General features: G+C 40.4%; 1 protein-coding gene across 2 annotated transcripts in view; it reads right to left on the bottom strand.

Annotated features, from left to right (window-relative positions):
• ARHGEF25 (Rho guanine nucleotide exchange factor 25) overlaps positions 1-19,994 on the bottom strand; it is a 323,971-nt gene that overhangs the window by 144,441 nt on the left and 159,536 nt on the right. The gene's annotated exons all lie outside the window — the stretch shown is intronic.

Genomic DNA, 19,994 nt, shown 5'->3' with positions numbered 1-19,994 from the left:
AGAGTCTCCATAGCCCGCAACCCTTTCACACATTTAAAAATTATGCTAGAAATAGAACAGACTGACATTAGGTACAAATCTATAATGCATGCTTCATATGATTGAAATGAGGGGAATTGAGTTACATAATCAAATTTTACACATCACATTGATAATTAGAAAAAGACTCCTTTACTTGATTTAATCCAATTTAGTAGTATTAATGAAGCAGCAGAGGAAATCATTCATGAACCATTTTGAATTCTCTCAACCGAACACTCTAAGCACTATAACAACTGTATTTTACTGTAGTGGTCATGGTGCTAGGAGGCAAAGGGTCAAGTCCCTCAAACGTTTGTCAAATCATTTTTAAGGGATTTGACAAAAACCTAGGGATTCTTGCGCACCCTATGCCAAACTCTTCAGTCACTGTTGTCTTAATGAAGAGTTTGCATCCTCATTATTCATCCAAAAATAGAGTATATGCAGATACAGAGTGCAGGAAGATACTGTCTGGGCAAATCTCTGCAGTCCATTCAGCATCAGTAACCTGTGTTGATTTTGTGCAGTCAAAAGGGTTTAAAGGGACACTATAGTCACCAGAATTATTACAGCTTAATGCAGTGGTTTTTATGTCCCTGCAGTCTAAGCACTGTAAACAGGGCCGCCATCAGGGGGTGACAACCATGACGGTTGTCACGGGCTCGGCGGCCATGGGGGGCCCGGACTGCTCTGGCAGTCCTGGGCCCCACTTTCCCTCTCTGCACACATAGATAGCGAATATCGCTATGTGTGCAGCCGCGGGCCCCCGGCTCCCTGTTACACTAACACAACACACACACACACTGCATACACTAACACAACACACACTCTGCATACACTAACAAAACACACACTCTGCATACACTAACAAAACACACACTGCATACACTAATACACACACACACTGCATACACTAACACAACACACACACACTGCATACACGAATACAACACACACACTGCATACACAAATACAACACACACACTGCATACACTAATACAATACACACACTGCATACACTAATACAACATACACTCTGCATACACTACACACTAACACACTCACTGCATCCACTATACTGACACACACTCTGCATTCGCTACACATTAACACACTCTGCATTCACTACACTAACACACACTCTGCATCCGTTACACACTAACACACTCTCTGCATTCACTACACATTAACACACACTCTTCATTCACTACACATTAACACACACTCTGCATTCACTACAAATTTACACACACTCTGCATTCACTGCACTAACACACACACTACATTCATTACACTAGCACACACTCTGCATCCGCTACACACTAACACAATCTCTGCATTCACTACACATTAACACTCTGCATTCGCTACACACTAACACACACTCTGCATCCGCTACACACTAACACACTCTCTGCATTCACTACACACTAACACACACTCTGCATTCATTACACACTAACAAACACTCTGCAATCACTAAACTATGCACTCACTCTGGATTCACTATACTGACACACACTCTGCATTAACTACACTAACATACACTCTGCATTAACTGTACACACAGCATCCACTACACAAACATCCTGTATTCACAGTACACACACTACATCCACCACAAATTGAAACACTCTGCATTCACTATACACAGACACTGCGTCTAATACACACACTACATCCACTACACAAACACACACTACATCACTGTACACACACTACATCCACTACCCAAATACACTCTGCGTTCACTATACACACTGCATCCGCTACACAAACACACACTCTGCATTCACTGCACAAACAGTATCTAATACACACAAACACTACATCCATTACACACATTCTAATTCACTTCCACTATACACACCACATTCAGTCCTGCATCATTGTGAGCGGACTAGGTAGGGCGTGGGCGTGGGCGGGACGGGGAGGGTGGGAGGGGGGGGCAGACCTTGTGCTTTCTCAGGGGCCCCAACATTTCTGATGGCGGCCCTGACTGTAAACACTGCCTTTTCAGAGAAAAGGTAGTTATTACATTGCAGGCTAGTAATACCTCTGGCGGCAGTCACTCAGACAGCCACTAGAGGTGCTTCTTAGTCCATTGCTGCACTGTGTGCAGCACTGGCATTCAGAGTGTCCACATACTACATGGACACTCTATGAGGAAATGCTGATTGACGCAGCGTTTTGCTGCGAATGCACAATAGCCTTCCAATGCTTTCCTATGAGAAAGCATTGAATTAGCTGAGATCATCAAGATTGATGATCTCAGGCAGGGAGACGGGGACAGCTGCGGTGAGACCAAGGCGGTAAGGGAGGAAAGTTGAGCAAAATCACCTTTAACCCCTTAATGACCAAACTTCTGGAATAAAAGGGAATCATGACGTGTCACACACGTCATGTGTCCTTAAGGGATTAATCTCCAGAGAGGGGGACCAGGGACCTATATCAGGAATCCATGTTAGTGTCAGGAATACACGTTGTAGCGGACCCCAGGTAACCCAACCGTTACCTCCACTAATACCTTCCTTCAGCCACTCAGGAAAACGTTTCCCTGGCCAGCACCTACAGTGCTGGGGTCTGGCCAGCTTTGCACTCTGCACCCTTCTTTTTCAAGCCAGTTTTGTGGATGGAGAGTCACTGATTGGTTAAGAGCATCAACTGAAATTTCAGAAACCGGATGCTGTCTGGGGAACCTGAGGATCGGTGCTGGAGGCTCACATTCAAGAATGGTTTAACCCCATAACAATTTAATTTTGATGAAGTTATTATGGAGCCTAAACTGTCCCTTTAACCTCATACATGAATGCTATAGCAGCATTCAGTGTATAAGCAGCCCTTACTGGCTGCTCTGTTGGGCAGTCTGTCACCTGGCTTGTGCAACAAGATGATGTTCCCCATTATGGGCAAGCTCATCGTCCGTGACTATGTCACAGACATGCCTACCCGGGGGCACTAACCCATACATTCCTTTCCCTCTCCCAATATCAGACCTGTCAAACCTGGATAGGAAAATCATTTGTTGGCTAAACATTTTACAATGTTTAGTTTTTTTAAGGTGCCATCACGGATTCCAGTAAACACGGATTATTGAAGAAAACAAAAAAAGGATAGATATATTTTCCAGAACACATAAATTCCTAATACCATTCAATATAATATTCTGCAACAACTGCCACTGAAGGCCGAAGAAGAAATTAAGTTCTATAAGTTCCAGGAAAACTCAAGGAAGTTTTCGAAACTGTCAAGGTCCAGTATCTATTAGAAACATCATCACTGCCAGTTTGCAAAGCACATAATCCCCAGTCTTTTAATAGGCTCCGGTACAAGGCTCCGGTACACAGGGATCTCCGGGCCCATAAACCCCCCACCCAAACAAGTGTGCCCTCCCGGCCATTGCATCACCTGTTTCTCTGCAGTTTTGTCTAGCTGCCTGAGGATTATGGGAGTTGTCTGCTGAGCCTGTCGCAACTCTGCTCCCGTGAATCGCTGGGGTTGTGGCTGGCCTCTGGGAAGGAGAGCCAGCTGTGTTCTTCCCCTGGATCTCACTCAGCTGTTGAGGAGCGAGACCGGTTGTCTCCACTCCCAATAACTCACATTGTCGCTGGGCAACGAGACCAGTTGTCTCTGTTCCCTGGATCTCACACTGCCGCTGGGGACGAGACCCGTTGCCTCCATTCCCTGGACCACACACTGCTGCTGGGGAGGAAGAACAGAATGCTTCTCCCCCTGGCCCTCACACTACCGCTGGGAAACGAGACTGGTTGTCTCCGTTCTCTGGACCTCACACTGCTGCTGGGGAGGAAGGACGGAATGCTTCTTTCCCTGGACCGCACTCTGTTGCTGGGGCATAAGTGTCCCCCACTGTACCCTCTCGCTTGCCAGTTCTGCCATGCGCTGCAGGTACTCGACCACTATTTTCCTCATGTCCTGTACATATTTCTCAGCTAGGTTGGGCCCATAGTAAGCCAGCAGCATCTTTAGCATCCTGTCAAACTTTTCCTCAGTGTATCTGGGCGCCATGCTTGTTCCAATAACGAACGTTGGTTCCGTTCGGCATGGAAGTACCATCCCACCTCTTCCACACACGTTTTTAATTCTCACACTACAGTGTTCCTTTAATGGAGATTTAGTCATACTGAAAGGGTTAACTGCAATAAAAGTGGGCTTAGGGTACTAGGAAAAACCTTGATTATATTTGAATTCAGTACCCAATCACAAGCACACTCCTTACTTGCAGTAGTTATTGAGCTGCTATATGAAATGTACCCATAAGAAGGTTTTTCCCTGTAGCATGAAATTATGTAGCAGAAAAAGATTAAGAATTCAGAGTTAATGTAACTGGTTAACTTGTCAAATGTGTGAGCTGCAGGTAAATGTGTATGTATAAGCTCTTTCCTAGCTATACACAGAGCACTTTGTTCATATCTAGAACTCCTGCGAGAAGTATAATAATGTGATGTATTTGCTTCTGTCTCCTCTCAATATAACCTTAGAGTGAGAGGTGGAAGTGATAGGAGACTATCCTTTGGTGTAGGAATATAAAAAACAACACAGCAGGACTGCTGTCTGTTTAATATCCGCCTCTTATCACCTTTCTCTGTTCCCTGCTCAGCAGACAGATAAATCCCAGACACCCTGCATGCAGCTAAACCACAGGGCTGGAACCGGAAATCCACTCACTGCATCTACTGACTAGACACATCCACACATGTACATAAAGTACGCAGGACAGCAAGATAGAAAAGGGCTGGGATAGGGGATCAGTGGGAAAGACAACCAAACAAATAACAGGGAATGGAATGCAAATTCACATTCCAAACAATAACACTTCTGCACGCCTCGGCAAAATGTAATATTACTCAGAATAAAGATTCTGTTCATTCCATGTGTCCATCTATCCGTCAATCAATCAATGTATTCAACTGAGGACCTTGCTAAGGGGGCTGACAGAAGCTGAGCCCCCAACTGGGGTAATAAAAAGCCTTGATCTAAGTTTGGCACAATTTTATTAATATCCCTGAGTGCCATATAACACTGATAGCGAAATAACAACTCTAATTACATCATTCGTGACAGCACCAGCTTAATTGACCATGTTTGAATTAAATTACAGAGCACAGTGTGGTATTGCTATGGGTGCAGGGTTTTAATGCCATTTGATTCCATGTTTTCGGATGAACGGTGATTGTCTGGAAGTGATGCCCCCTCTGAACACGAATATGAGTGTCTCCCTCTTTAGATATATTTTGATATATTTGCATTTAGTTATTATTTGCGAAGGGAGTTAGATCTATATTTTATGGCTATCTTGTGCGTTGTCCATTTTTGCTGACACTTTTACATCTATTTTTTTTAAGAATTGTTTTTTAGATAATATATGAATGTTCTAGTCCTCCCTCAGTTGGAAAGTTAGAAAACATTGCTTTGCCTGTAAGCATCCAAGTTAAGTCGGTAAAGAAACCAGCACTGGCTGGCGGCACAATGTCAGCATTGTCTGCCGATGCCAGGGTCTGTTTTTTGTTTATTTTATTTCTTCCTAGTAAAGAAAAGCATCTGTTTTCTAATTACCTAAAAATCCTACTCTAGATTACAGGGTCCTGTCTGCTGTAATTGGATAGCCATCATGAATACCCACAATCAATGTGGACCGTCAGGATCCCCAGTAAAACTATGATGAGCTAGACAGGATTTGTACCAAAGCAGTGGAAAATTAAGATAATGAGTCCTGCCTAGTGCCAACAAAACCTCGGGCATCTGAGTAGATGACATCATCGTGTATATATATATATATATGTACAATTTGTTTGCTTGAACATGGTTAAAGCAAAACCTTTATTTTTATAATGGATGGTCTAATCTGACTACACACGCGGCAAGAATAGATACGATTTCAATATCCCTGAAATAAGAATGTTTCAATCCCATTACCCTGCTATTTTCTATGATTTAATATTGGGTTTTTGGCAAAGAATTGAACAGCGAGGTGGGGGTTAGATCTATATACCATAACCACTTCAATAAGCTGAAGTGTCCCATGTAAGCAACGTTTTTTTTTAAATCACAGACTGTAGTGAGACCAGTGGCGTACACACAAACCATGGGGCCCCGTTGCGAAAATGATCCAGATGATCATACAGACAGACAGGCACACATACACACAGACACACACAAGACACACATACATACAAAGACACAAAAAAAAACAGACAGGCACACATAAACACAGGCAGACACATACAGACAGACACACACAAGACACACATACATACATACAAACAGACAAGCACACATGCATACAGACATACACAGACAGGCACACACACACACATATAAATACAAAGACATACATACAAACAGGCAGACACACATACATACAGACAGACACACATACATACAAACACACACAAAATGTTTAAGTCATCCTCCTGTTTCCTACCTTTAAGGTGACTTTCCCTGGGGTCCAGTGGTGGCTCAAGTGGATGGGAGTCAGAGTTCCCACTCTGACTCCCTTTGCTTCCTCCTGCACCGCTCTCAGAGTTAGCAGGGAGGAGTGACGTGCGGTCACTTCCTCCCAGCTTGTAATGTCATCACAGGGGGCCCGGTCGCGCTGTTAAAGCACCCAGCGCTGACCAGGCCCCCTGGCAATCCATATCCCCTTGAAGATCATGGCGGTAGATACCCGGTCACATGGGTCCGCAGGGCGGCCGGGCCCCCTGAATCGGCGGGCCCAGACGCAGCTGCGACCCCTGCGACCCCTGCGACCGCGGTATGTACGCCGCTGAGTGAGACTGTGATATCTAGTCACTTCCTAGCTTAATGGGGCATCAGAGAAAGCAAATCAAGGTCTGGAGAAAGTCTGTAATAGAAGCACTGACAAAACAAATACACTTTAAAGAAGCACTATAGGGTCAGGAACACAAACATGTATTCCTGGCTCGATAGTGTTAAAACCACCATATAGCCATTCTGGGCCCCTCATGCCTCCATAAATATAGCACAATCTTACTGTATTCAAGCCAGAAGCTGTACCTCTGCATGCTGTTTGACTCAGAAAAACAAGCTGTCTGCTGACATCATCAGAAGTGGTAGCCTGATCCAATCACAATGCTTCCCCATAGGATTGGCTGAGACTGACAAGGAGGCAGATGTTTGGATGCATTTTAGGCAGCCATGACCCAGGAAGGATCTCTAACAGCTATCCGAGGAGTGGCCAGTGAAGTTATCACTAGGCTGTAATGTAAACACTGCATTTTCTCTGAAAAGACAGTGTTTACAGCAAAAAGCCCGAAGGTAATGATTCTCCCAACCAGAACAAATTCAATAAGCTGTAGTTGTTCTGGTGACTATATTCCTGCTTTTGTTCCTGCTTTTGTTTAAAGCAGGAATCTGTCTCGCTTGTTGGTTTGGGTTAAAGTCCAACTTGATGGACTAACAGAAAAATTATTTTCACAGTGATTATCTGCGATATTTTTAGCTGGACTATTTTCAATGCACAACTAGTAGTTTATCTCCCATTGGGAAATATCACTGTTACATATAAATGTTGGGGTCTGCAGGCCAGTAAGGAAATGCAATATGTCGATTAAACCGAATTTTGAATTCTCAAAGAAGTGAGAATTCAAAGTGAATTTAAATTTTTAGGCCAAAGTAGCCAAACTGGAAACATTTGTGAGATAGAGAATTTGCCATTTTGACAATTGAATAAACCTGTAATTTTTTCACCACTATCTCCATTAGCATCACAGTTGGTTGCACTCTTATCAGGACCGCCATTAGGCCACAAAAAAAAAAAAAAATATATATATATATTTATCTATCTATCTCGAATAGCGATATAAATAGAGAGAGAGAGAGAGACGCAGGAAACCATTATGCTTTAACAAAGAGAGAGGGAGCCCGAAAGGGCGTGTGTCTGCTCCTCCGCCAGGTCCTTGCACTCTTGCGAGTCCCAGCTGTCAGAGCGTTTCCACTGCTTACCATGGCAACGTGTCAACGCTGCACTCTACCAGGCTTCGCAAGAAGAGCATGGGCACCGGCCAGAAGCAGACAGACAGCTTCCAAGTACCACCGGACCACCAGGGAATGTCCCCGCTCACTGGCCAGAGGTAAGACCATGGAGGGGGGACATATTAAATAAATGATAAACTGCTCCTCTCTGCCCCTTCCCCATTATACACACACTATATACACACACTATATACACACAATATACTCCTTACACACACACTGCACCCACTATACTAACACACACTACATCCACTATATAGACACTGCATCCACTATGCACACACTGCATCCACTATACACACACATACTGCATGCACTATACACACACACTTTCTTTCTGACACACACTACATCACCTACACACATACACTGCAATCCCTAAACACACTACATTAGCTACCACAGCTGTAAGTGCCTGTGAGACAGTGATGGAATGGGTGGTGTGCCTGGTGCCTGTGAGACAGTGATGGCATGGATGGTGGGCCCTGTGCCCTTTAGGTGGGTTTGGGGCTGGGGGGCCCAGGCTTTTGGCTGTGTAAGGGGCCCCACAATTTCTGATGGCAGCAGTGCCCTTACTGCAGTTCCACTCTTGCCATTATAATGAACGCCTGTTTAGAATCTTGGAAACAGAGAAAGATTAAAACTTTCTTAGCAGAGATACACTACCAGAAAAAACATGGTACTCAGTAGACCAGCCATCTCTTATTTTGACACTCAATAGGCACGCACCACAGCTGCTTTCAGCCACTGTTTGTGAAATTCAGGCTGTCAAATCAATTCTGTTGTAAAAGAAAAGTCTTGTTTTTCTGTAGCATTTATAGTTTTTTATAAGGGTTGCATGATGGTAATGCAGCTTTAAGTGCTCTATTTAGCGTAAATATTTTATCTGTCTGCCATTCTTTCTCATAGGTATTAATATTTATTCTAATACTGCCGCTTCTCTGCTAACCTGTCATGAAAGCAACACACAAAGGTCCTGATGTCATTCTACTCAACGGTAACGGGCCATGATCAAAAGAATAACCTACCCAGAGCTTCAGCATAATTCCTGCATCATGAGGAAATGTGTAGGAAAACAGGAAAACTGACTCATGTGTGTAGACACTCTCGCTGATGCTCTGCTGATCAAAGGAAGAAGCAATTTGCAGTAACAACAGGTGAATTTGGTCCTATCTTGAGCTCCTACTGTTATGGGTAAACAAATATGAAGTTGAAGTTAATGTAAAAAAATGCACTGCTTAATATAATGGGGAAATACGAGGTTCTGTAAAATTCCCCTTCACATACGTGTAAAATAATTATAAAATAATAAAATAAATATAACATAAACACTCAAGGCATTATGTAAGGGACACTATAGGCACCAACACCACTTCATCTCATTGAAGTGGTCTGGGTGTAGTGCCCCTGTCCCCCTTATTCCTGCAAGGTAAAGCATGGCAGATTTTGAGAAACTGCGATGTTTACATTGCAGGACTAGGACAGCCTCTATTTGCTGTCTACCGAGGGACATCAGCGCTGGAATTGGGTAAGTGATTAAAGGTTTTTACTACCCCTTATGAGCCAGGGGGATGCGATCAGACGGCACTATAGTGTTAGGAATACAACACTATAGATTCCCTTTAAAAATAAGTGACAGATCTGCTTTATTAATACTGCCTTCATTAGGCTTGAATAGTTTGTAAAAAATGTCCCTTAGTTTGTCCTGGACAGATCAGTTCTGATCCTATCCTACAGTTGTCACAGTCCCCAAATAACTGTTACTCTTAACATCAAGGACATCAAGCCTTGAAAAAAGTATCTGTAGAATCAAATCTTGATAAAGGTCCACTGAGCAGCAAAATATTGGATATCTGTAAACAGATGCATAAAGACTAGGTTTTGCAACCACTACTTGGGAGTACATGGGGTCCTTTAGTTTAAAATAGCCAAGCTGTGGCTTCTGACTAGATCTGATTTGGAGGAATTTTCCAAATCTATTAAAGGAACACTATAGGGTGAGGAACACAAATGTGTATTCCTGATCATATAGTGTTAACATCGCTATCTATCCCCCAATTCCCACCCCTTAGATCTTGCATTATTTCCAGTTCTGAGTGGGTCTGCCTACTCTAACTCCGCCCCTGAGCCACCTCTTTAGCCAACATTATCAGAAGTGATGATCTCAGACCTCTTCCCATAGGAAAGCATCTGATTGGCTGAAATTGTCAATTCTGATGATCTCATTGTCAATTCTGATGATCTTCAATCAGACCTCTTCCCATAGGAAAGCATCTGATTGGCTGAAATTGTCAATTCTGATGATCTCATTGTCAATTCTGATGATCTTCAATCAGACCTCTTCCCATAGGAAAGCATCTGATTGGCTGAGATTGTCAATTCTGATGATCTCAGCCGTGGAACATTTCCTCATAGAAATGTATTAAATCTACAAGGAAAGTTCAGCACCTCCATGTACAAGTACCCCTAGCAGCCATCTGAGGAGTGGCAACTATAGGTGTTCCTAGGCTGCAATGTAAAAAATGCCTTTTTTCTAAAAAGGCAGTGTTTACAACAAAAATCCTGCAGGGACAGGGTATTGACACCAGAACAATTACATTAAGCTGTATTTGTCCTGTTGACTATAGTGTCCATTTAATTTCGCTTAAATTTATCATTCAGATTTTAATAAGCTACAATTTACAATTTATTGAAAACAAAATAATACACTTACTCGTTTACATTATTGGAGTTGGCAGAGATCCCACCCGAAGGCACCTGGTTATGAACTGCTCATGTGCAAAGCAGCATACTTTACAAGACCCCCATAGATTGTGCAAAGCAGCATACTTTACAAGACCCCCATAGATTGTGCAAAGCAGCATACTTTACAAGACCCCCATAGATTATGAAAAATGCTACAGGTATTACAACGTTAATATGTGAGATGGAAAATCTGTAATTTTATTAATTTGCATAATGATATTTTGAAGAATTCATGCTCTTTTTTTATAACACTAGCATCCTGTCCCTCAATCAGTTATTTTTATAATATCTGAGCAGCTCATTAAACCAGACTGTGTAAAATTGAATAAACAGGAGATGCAGTATGTACATGTTGGAAGCCCTTTGAAAAGCTGTTTCGATTTTAGCACATTGTTGAAAGTGTTATGTGATTAAACCCACTCAGTGAATAATAGTAATTTCGAGTCTTGATGAAGCATTGTTTGGCATGTCAATTGTTTTCCTTATTTTGTTTGCCTTAGTAAAATATTCATTACACTAAATCGGTGCAGTATAGAATTGTATAATTTACTTACAAAGTGCAACAATATATAGTAGCTTTGTGCTAAAAAGACAGAACATACAAAAATGGAAAACACTTTGTAAAAGGGATCCGTTACCTCGCAGGATTTTTAATATTATTTTTAAACACCTCCTATATTTAAAGGGACACTATAGGCACCCAGGCCATTTTATTTCAAACATGTGCTCTGGTTGTCTTGCCCCTGTCATACTAGCCCTGTGAAGAAAAACATTGTATCTTCAGAGAAACCACAATGTTTTGGTTTTTTTTTCCTGGCTAATCCCAACTCTTGTGGCGTTCTCTCAGACAGCCACTAGATCAGTGGTAGGCAGTCTTCAGTACTCCAGAAGTTGTGAACTACATCCCATAATGCCATTACAGCCATAGTGCTGGCAAAGCATCAGGGGATATGTAGTCCACAACATCTGGAGTGCCGAAAGGCACACTTGGACGTCACCTCACACTAACGTCATCTATGTTCAATGCAGGCAGTTCCAATGTGAGAGTGCCTGCATTGAACCCTATTACTTTGGAAGTCCCTTAGGAAAATATTGATTCAAAGCTTTCCTACGGGGGGAAGCTTGAATGCATATGCGGTGCTCAGCACCAATCGTGTTAAGTCCCCAATGCATTTGATTGGACCATCGGTGTGACGTTGCTAATGTTGGAGAGCTCTAAAAAGGCTACCTAAGTACTAGAAAAAGGTAATTAAATATTGTACCATATTTGTTTTATAGCGACCAGGTGAGGGATCTGAAAAATCATTGGATTGGACCATCAGTGTGATGCTGCTGGAGGAAGAGAGCGAAATACGCTGGCATAGGAAGCAACTCCAGTAGTTGTCGGAGCGACTTTCCACCACTGAGATTGTAAGCATCTATAGTGGTCATCTGAGTGACTGCCACTAGAGGTTCTACTAAGCAGCAATGTAAACACTGTCGGTTTCTCTGAAAAGGAAGTGCTTAGATTAAAAAGCCTGCAGGGACATGTTATGGACACCAGAACCGCTCCTGATGCTTATTTCTCATCACTAGCCTATTTAAACTCATAAAAGCACAGGTGCCAATTCTGGAAAATCTTGCCCTGTTGGCACTACACCAGGGCCCAGTCACAGCAACATCTACTGCTAACCCTAGTGTTATGCCAGAGTAAAAAATCCTGGATAGGTTCTGCCATAAACTATTCCTTTACATTAGTTCTAAAGCAGGACACAAGACTATATGTCACAGAAATAATACTATAAACAGCAAACAAAAAACATTATAACAACAAAACATCACATTCTCTCAAACACGTTGCTTGTGATTCAAGACAGTATTTCCTTAAATGCCTGATCAGACATATAAAGACATATAAAGAGATGAACAGATATCACCTCTCTATTGATATTGATGTTGTTATATAACAAGTGAAAGTCACCTAGTTCGCAAGCTGAGTTCAATATTCCTGTAAACTCATCTCTCTGGGTTCAGAGGGGGCAAACTGAAACTGCAGGGATGCAATTTTCAATATTACATCTAAATTCCTGAATTCTAGAACACCAGCTGGATTCCTCACTAGGTTCAAATACTGAAAAGAAAAAATGATAGAATGAGTCTGCTGTAATATGCGTACTGTTTTTCTTACGAAACAAAGCAATGTTATCAGGAAGAATATTTTACTAAGGTGTGAGAAAAGAATTTTAAGCATTATGAGATGTAGTTAGAAGTGCTGAAGCTGATATCACTATGCCATGATGATATCATTTGCCATAAACAGAAATTATATATTTTGATAACTAGCTCTGATGTTGGGTTTATCAGTATTACAACCGCTGTGACATCCACCTTCTATTCCTACCTGTCCCCTATAACCTCCAATCTGATTGGTCCTACATGGAGAGTAAAATAGAATTTCAGAAAGCAGGATATACCTCTCCAACATCAGAGTGTCTCTGGAGTTATTATTTGTGTATGGCTGTGAATGCTCTGTAGTTGCTGTGATGGTAAGCAACAGCATTTCCTGGAAGATGCCTGCCTATCAGTGTTGGGCAGGCAACATTATGCAATTTGGCAAAATAGTATATATTAAGAACTGATTAATAGGTAGGCGAGGTGACTGTTTTAATTCAGATATTTTAACAATTATTTTCATTTGTTAGTAACTGTACATTTACTGTAGTTGCTGTGATTCCCTTGCAAACATGAAATTTAAAAAAACAAAACAAAACATATATATATATATATATATATATATATATATGTGTGTGTAGCCTTTTTGGACTAACAGGATGTAGGAGAGAAAGCAGAGCATCATGGCACTGAAGATTGGTTAAGTATTTTAAATAAATATGCTTATTAATTATGTTTGCATGTTCCTCTGCTCGCTTAGATTATTGGTACCCCATGACTCCCTCCCCCAATAGTCAATTTCTGTACGTGGTTCTGCAGCTTCTTTCCCTCTTCTAAGGCCATCCTGATGAATGAAGTTTTGGAGTTATGTGGCTCAATCGGCATGCTCAGCAATACTTCTCTATGATAAGCATTGAGATCGCAAACATGAAGACCAATTATTAAAGAGTTTTCACGATGAAGTGCTTCCAGTGGCTGTCTAATATAAAAATTGCCATTTCTCATAAACCATTTACATGTGTTAGAGAGTGAAGGGACAGAATATTTGCACCAAGAGCACTGCATTAAAAGATAGTGGTTTTGGTGATTAGAGTGTCCCTTTAAAAGTCCTAAAGCAATGAAATATATAGTTAAACTTTATGATTAATTATATATTTATTGCTTCAAGAATTATTAACCAGGAAAATAAATGTGGGCATAAATACAATAAATGTGGGCAGAAATGCTTCTTTTCCAAAGTGCTTCTCCAACTTTATATTTAGCTTGCCTAGATTCTAAATAGTGTCTTCTACAGACGGATGCTCTAGGCAGTCACCTAGGATGTCCCTATGACAGGCTAGCCTTGAGGGGGATACATGTGTTTTTATGCAGCATATGTGCACAAATGTATATAGCATGCTTCCTTATCACAGTACCCACTGTGTAAACAAGCAAGCAATGGCTACACACAGTGATGTATTCTGTAGCAGTAACTGTGTATTCTATATCTCACTATAATATTATATATATTGTTAATGGCATTTGGTACTACACCTTCTGGGCACTGCATTAACGAGTAACGCAGAGCTTTCAATGAAATGAAATGTCCGCAAGAAACTATCACAGTGCACAAAGAATTCTAGGAGTCACAAACAACAGCCATGGAATACCAGACGATGCCTGGGCTTGCTGTGCTATCTGGTACATCTTATGAAGGCTTAGGTTCACCGGGAATGCAAACGTTTATCATAACTGAGCTTCAATTGTCTTTAACTTAAATTAATACGTGATGCTGTGTACGTGAATGCACTTTCTCAATAATAACCTTGTATAACAGTGCTTTATCTCCATTGCTACAATTCCATGGTTCAGTAGGAGTTAAATATCTAAAGGAACTTGTTGCTATAGCAGCCCTGGCTGTTCTATCTTCTGTTCCCCCTCCCTGCGACTAGCACATACCTCTGAGGGTCATCCCCAGTTAAACTTGTCCAAATTATTCATACTCAACACTTGATAAAAGGGGAACACTCTCTTGCAACTATGTGATCTCGCTTGGTAATAAACCCCCTGCTTGCTGCAATCATCAAAAGGGTGAGCCTAAGGCTTTTTCATTATTGCTGGCTTCTCTTAGCTACACTGTTATTCTGTGTTGTTGCAAAGTGTAAACTATTTGGATCTATGTGTATCTTAAAGTAGTAATTCATTCCTCTATTCATTCTTTCCTTGAAAAAAATGTATACGCATGGAAAACATCTCTGTCACTTCATTGATTTCTTTTTTACAGGTGGAAAATATACATTTGAGCTCCCCCTGCCCCCCCCCCCCCCCTCCCCACACAGGCAATGGGGTTCTGCCTATTATGTGCTTTTAAAGAAGTATTAATTTACTTTACAGATTATTATTATTATTATTTTATTATTTATATGGAGCCATCAGATTCCGTAGCGCTGTACAATGGATGAAAAACAAACGTGGAAAAACAATCATAAACAATGATTAAAAAAAGCCAACCCAAATTCTATAGTACTACACATTCTCAAACTGCCAAACCATTTTCATATCAGGGTACAAATCCCCCCATCCCATGGTATCTCTCTGGTGTCCTATTTCAGTTGGAACGTTTTTGGGCAAACTAAACATGTACAAATGTCTATCACAGTATTTAGTGCATGTGCACTGCTGGCTGGCTGTCGGGCTGACTAGCAACCAGAATTTTAGCAGCAGCATTGATTTGCCATGCTTACATAATCAGATTACTTTACCAGGAAGGATATGTTATCACTCACTTCCAAGCATGTCCTTAAGCACAGACACTATCTATTACCCAGATTAGTGGTGCTTTTGGTAACTGAAAGAGCAGGCCCTACAGGAGACTGAACCTACAAGCTAATACTACAGCTAGTGCATTAAAGAGACACCATAGTCACCCAGACCACCTCATCTCAAGGAAGTGTTCTCTGTGCAAGTACCCGTGTGATTTTAGCCGTGATAGATTAAACATTGCAGCTTTATAGATGTCACAGGAGGCAGAGAGGGGAGCAGCATCATGTGAACCTGGCAACATTTCAATCCTCCTTGGAATCTATATCTAACCTCAAAGCAAGCGCCTGCCTTCCCTGTTTACAACAGATCTAAACTGGCCACATCTCCGGTCTATTCAACTTGCATTTATCCCGTATATTAACAAACGAATGCATGGGCAGATATGAAAAGAAACACTGGTAGCTGCCGACACTGCAAATCCACCTATTAAGGTCAAGCGCTTGGGTTCAGCATACCTCAGGCGCCTGCCGTGACATCAACCCCCTTAAAATCAACCAGCCCTACATAAAAATTAGCACTGGGCAACAGGGCTTACCTGGTTTGAGATCAGGACATTATTTAAGCTATTTTTAGTTTTTCTTTAAATACAGGGATTTAAAATTCAATATGACAACACATTTGGTACTACAAGAAAAATCAAATCATAGAAATGTATGCTAATTGCCAATATTGCCATTTTTATTAAAACACGTGCAAATCAAAGCATACGGAGTCCTATAGAATGTAAGCTTGTTTGAGCAGGGTCCTCTCCAACCTATCGTGCCTGTAAGTTTTTTGTAATTGTCCTATTTATAGTTAAATCCCTTCTCATAATATTGTAAAGCGCTACGGAATCTGTTGGCGCTATATAAATGACAATAATAATAATAATTATTCACTTCACCAGCAATGTGGACCTCAGGACTGCAAGCTCATATGTAACCATGGAAACTGAAAATCCTCAAAATGGCAGCAATCATTACCTGGTTATGGTGTATAGGTAAGCACTGTAAGTGTGTTTACTGAGACTTAAATACTGTAAGGAAAAGAAGAAGTAAAATCTTTGAATTAGTCTCAACTAATCTGTAATAACCCAAGGTATTTATGCACCATGCATTCGAATGGGAGTGTGTTTGAGATATAGAGATACATTGAATAAACTTTATGAAGAGTGTTTAAAATTGTCCCTGTTAAAGGCTTTAGACTTATACAAATTCTACTTACGGGTGCGCAGGATTTGTTTCTTTTTATAAACGACAATATCCTAGAAATAAGAGCCAAAGATATCTGATGGGGATTAGCGAAAACATAAAAGAGATTAAGAGCAGTGATTGTATTTATTTTCATTTCCTGATGATATAACATAGTTGAACATGTTACCACCTATATAATAACGTTAGAAATGATATAAATGCACCAAAGGAAATTGCTTTCATAAGTTAATGGGTGATTTAAAGAGCATGCTGTATTATTTCCGATATGATTCATATGTCCACGTAATAATCAGACATTCTGTACAACCAGAAAATAGGGAATTTATTTGAAAATGAGCGATAAAGTATAATAGAGGGTCCCATGTTGGCAATTCTGGTTTTAATGAAATAGTTTCATAAATAAATGACAGATTTGACCCTCTCACTAATTATTTATAGAGCCAAGTTTTAGAAAACATTTAACTCGTTGAAAGCCAGAAGAGTAAAATTCTCGTTAATATATCTCCTGCCTCACTACCTTTATTTATTAGAATACAAGATTTACATTTTTATGTAACGGTAGCGATGCTGATGTTGTTGATAGCACAGTTGTAGATGCTCCAGTTGTAGTAACTGAATTGCAATTTTGATTATTGGCCTTTGATCCTTCTTGGAATTATATAATGGATAACATTAAGTTGGGCAATAACAGCTAGATAGCACAAAGTATTCGGAAATGAAGCGAAAGCTCAATGTACACATTTTACATAAATATTATTATAATCTGACATTAAGAAAAAGTCAATGTTAAAAAAGTCCAAAGGCTTGTTATTCTAAGCTATGAACTGCATCCTCTTGAACCTCTAAGAAAACCCACTGAAGATTTTAGATTTGCTATTAGCTGGTGTGATGTCATAGTCACGCTATGAACCAACCAAAATGTTCATCTTTCAGTCTTTCCAGCATTGCTGGTCCCCAAAAGAAAGCTGAGAGGGATTCCTAAAAATAATATAGACAGAGGGAAACCATTGAGAAATAATAAGGCCTTTCCTAACCACCCAGTGTAAATATGGGCAAAGCAAATTTCTCATCTGCACCACAGTCATTCTTGAAGTTCTATCCACTATTGTTTAACGCACATGATTCAGTATAGATCAAAATAAATCAAATTGCACTCTTGCAATGGGGTGGGGGAGGTATCCCCCACTACTTCTATAAAGGTTGAATAAATAAATGGTGAAAAAAATTGTTAATAGTCCCATTGAATTTTAAAACCATTAAAATATTCAGAGAAATCGATTTCTGAGTTTTGACAAACTACAATAAAATTAAAAGAAACAAAACAAAAAAAAAAGTCAATGTAAAATTAAAAATATCCTTTGAGACATTGTTTGATGTCTTTCCTCTATAATAAACCAGGATATAATCATAAGACTATTCAATTACTGTGTATTGTGCAGAACAGCATTCGGTCATCGTACAAACTAGCTTAATGATATTTACAATCTCAACATTTCTTTTTTTTTAAAATTAATTTGTAGATAGAATAGAATAGAATATTTGGATTCCATTATCTCTCCTCATTATATTTTATTCCAGACATAATCTCCACAAATATTAACAAAACAGCAATCAATATTAATTCATTCAACTCCGTCATTAATTGGATCTTATCCAGAACATAGGAATTCCATTATGATTTATTGATATATAACAATTATAAAATTTCTGTTATCATAATTTGTTAGTACTGCATTTCTTCTTGATCTAGCATCAATTACTCTCCAATTGTGGACTTTTAACTGGATTTAAGACTCCTACTGATAAGCCCTTAGCATTATTTTACTACAAGAATAATGTGTGTTTTTTTGTTTTTGTTTTTTAAATTGAAACAAGCATATCAAATTAAGAAAAAAAAATGTATGTTGCTCTTTCAAAAATATATTGTCTTGTAAGCATGTAAGCTCATTGAGTCGGGCCCTTAACCCCTCTGTTCCTGTGCACCTATTTGTCTGGTTACAATTACGTGTCTGTTATTCTACCCATTGTACAGCACTACAGAATTTTGCTGGCGCATTATAAATAATAAAATAATAAAACTAATAATAATTAGAGATGTCCCGAACAGTTCGCCGGGAACTGTTCGCCGGCGAACATAGCTTGTTCGCGGTCGCCGCGGCGGGCGAACATATGCGATGTTCGATCCGCCCCCTATTCGTCATCATTGAGTAAACTTTGACCCTGTACCTCACAGTCAGCAGACACATTCCAGCCAATCAGCAGCAGGCCCTCCCTCCCAAACCCTCCCACCTCCATGACGAATAGGGGGCGGACTGAACATCGCATATATTCGCCCGCCGTGGCGACCGCGAACAAGCTATGTTCGCCGACGAACAGTTCCTGGCGAACTGTTCGGGACATCTCTAATAATAATATAAGAATTACTACCTGCACGTATACATAGTACTGAGCCCAAAGCTTTCCTATCATCCCCCGTTGCTAGAACAAGCACTATGCATAATGAGACATGTAGGCTCCAGAACAGTGAGGAGAGAGAAAGGGATGTCCTTTAGTTCTTTACAATCCCTTTACACGAGACAATTGACTCTCAAAACTGTCTCTGTTGGTTTGTTTCTGTTTGTCAAGCTAAGTTTTGCTACATGTTCTCCTATAGTCTTGAAAATGTTCTCTAGATATAATTTATAACATCAATTATAATAGTCTCTTATAGCCTACCACATACTGAAGCAGTATGAATTATTAAATTATACGTTATTATTGCATTATTGATGCAATTATTAAACTGCATCTCAATGAATTTGAGTGATTATGTATGTGTATATAAAAAAACGAAGCCGTTAAATGAATACTCTGGGCACCAGAACAGCTTTATCTCAATAACAACTTATTAGACAAAGTTGTAAAGGTGCTCGGGTGATTAATTCAAGATAAAGCTAGGAGCCCTCTCGAGTTCTCAGTTAATGGTGGATCTATTTTACCACGATTACTTTGACTCTTGCATTCCGTAGGGCTGCATGGGATTATCTTAAAACCTGACTTATGATCTAGGAGGGTACACATGTTGGGAAA

This window comes from Pelobates fuscus, chromosome 1 (assembly GCF_036172605.1).
Source record: "Pelobates fuscus isolate aPelFus1 chromosome 1, aPelFus1.pri, whole genome shotgun sequence".
NCBI lineage: Eukaryota > Metazoa > Chordata > Amphibia > Anura > Pelobatidae > Pelobates > Pelobates fuscus.
This window is presented reverse-complemented; position numbering and strand designations above follow the sequence as displayed.